This window comes from Octopus sinensis, linkage group LG17 (assembly GCF_006345805.1).
Source record: "Octopus sinensis linkage group LG17, ASM634580v1, whole genome shotgun sequence".
In the NCBI taxonomy this organism is placed as follows: domain Eukaryota; kingdom Metazoa; phylum Mollusca; class Cephalopoda; order Octopoda; family Octopodidae; genus Octopus; species Octopus sinensis.
Window position 1 is genome coordinate 57,133,753 of NC_043013.1, and position 2,500 is coordinate 57,136,252.

Genomic DNA, 2,500 nt, shown 5'->3' on the forward strand with positions numbered 1-2,500 from the left:
AATAGTGGTAGTAAAAACTCATCAATAGCAAAAACAGACCCAAATATCACATAATTAGAAGGGATCTTTTCGGTTTGACCGGCAGTTTTTTAAAATAATGTCCACGTAACTAAACACTTTTAAACTTCGTATACTGGTAGAATGTGTTTATAACACATCTTTTTCTCTTGGCTTTATTGAGAAAATTCTATAGTTTGTAAGATATTTGTTGTTTTTTTCTTCAATTTCTGCAATTCCAACCAATCAATGACGTCTATTGAAGTGAAGACATTCTGTGCCGTATGAATATGTCCCTCGTTTAAGAAACAGATTGGGTTTATTTACATTTCTGAAGACAAAAAGAAGCCCTTCCCCCACCCCTAACCCTAACCCTAACCCTAACTAACCCTATCTCTAACCCTAACACTAAAACAGATTGAAATGCAATAGATCGATACTAGGGTCATAATTATGGGTGACAATTTCATATGACACAGCTAGAACAAACTGTTCAAATCGAAAAGATCTTTAGAAGTACAATACAGACACTAAGAAAGTACGCTTAGAAGTACAATGCAGACATAAGGAAGTGTGATTGGATGTTGACCATCAATGGAATACTTCCATTTGATTAAATTAACATAAATTAAGAAAGTGCTTTGCTGATAATCTGTTGAGTTTAAACATCGAATTTCACTTGAAAATCCAATGCGGGATTTACAAACAACCACAACGTGGAAAAGTGCAGAGGGCAGAGATAAGATAAGTGCGTATATATCACATTTTTCTACATTTCCCTTGTATATCATAAGTAGTAATACTAATAAGTCTAATGGTAATCAAACTGCTATACTGGAGGCAGACTTGATGATGATAATCTGCATGGAACTGAAATCATAGCAGTATCGGTCGGACATATAACAGAGTTCACAAGGAACACTCGTTGACGATCGGGTAATTACTTTCCCTCTTTCTCAGGAGCCACATTCAAAATGTTGTTATTATATATATATATATATATATATACTAGCAGTATCGCCCGGCGTTGCTCGGGTTTGTAAGGGAAATAACTATATAAGCATTTTTAGAGAGTTATAGCCAAAAAATAGCAAAAAATGCATTAAAAATTGAAAAAAAATTAAGGTAAATTTTTTTTTAAATCGTTGACACATCGTAGATATTTTTAGAGAGTTACTTCCCTTATATAAAAGCGAAAAAAATGCATTAAAATGGAAAAATATGATGGTAAATTTTTTTAAAATCGTAGACTCATCGTAGACGCGCGCTAATACCCAGAAGGGCTCGATATGAATCACGACTATAAGATACCCGCTTTTGGTTAAACTGCACCGCAAAATGTGGGAGTAGTTACGAATCTAAATCGTAGGAGACAGACACACAACTTCACTCTTATATAAAGATGCTTTTTTTTTTTCAGTCATAGAGTTAGATTTATGAAGGTCTTCAGTAGAAAATCCTTCGAATTCTGACTCGCTGCTTGATATAATGAAATTCGTATCCATTTTTTGTCAGAATTACAAATTTTGAAAACACAATAGGAACAAATTTCGGAAAAAAATCTCCCATAATTCACGGAATTAAAATTACACTTCGATTTTTGTACAAAACTGTATTTGAAGTGTTTACGAAGTATAATACGTATTTTCACGAATGTACTAAAGAGATTTACTCTGATATTCTCATTTAAATATGAATAGGTAAATTCGGGCGGTTTGGTAACGAAAGGGTTTATATACGTGTCGTCTGTTTATACATAAACACTGTTTCATACTTTCAGTTTAGTCTTCCTCAAATCATTCTGTCGCTATTTACTCTCTTCCAAGAACATTTTTACTCACTCTTATCTGTTAGCTTGCCATACATTTTACTCATGTATCTATCAGCGTGATAGACAGAAACAAATATTACATCTAGTTTCACTTTATTCGTTGCACACTGTGTGTGTGCGTTTGCGTGTGCTGTAAACCAGACTAAGAAAAGCATTTGACATACACACCAGAATGTGAGTTTTCTGTAAATTTTGCTTAATTGGAGTTTAAATTTTAAAAACTGGACCTGGCAAAACCCGATGCATTCTACTCTTAAAAATGCTAGGTAAATTGTAATTGAAGAAATCCTATATTGTAGATTTCTATAACTGACAAAGGGAGGCAGATAAAATCTGCCTTTTATAATAAGAGATATATATATATATATTACGGAGATGTACTCGCATAGCAAGTGATTTGATCTGAGATCGTGTGCTGGAACGAAAACAATTGCAGCGTGGAAGGTGTTTGTAAGCCATTTAAGAAACACACAAAAGCCGTTCGATTCACTCCAACATTTAAGTTTAATTTGTCAAAATATGTTCGTCGCTAAAATCCGCGACCTGTTCACTGACAAAAATATTTTCACAAATTAAACTTAAATGTTGGAGTGAATCGAACGGCTTTTGTGTTTCTTAAATGGCTTACAAACACCTTCCACGCTGCAATTGTATTTATATATATAAAGGCCT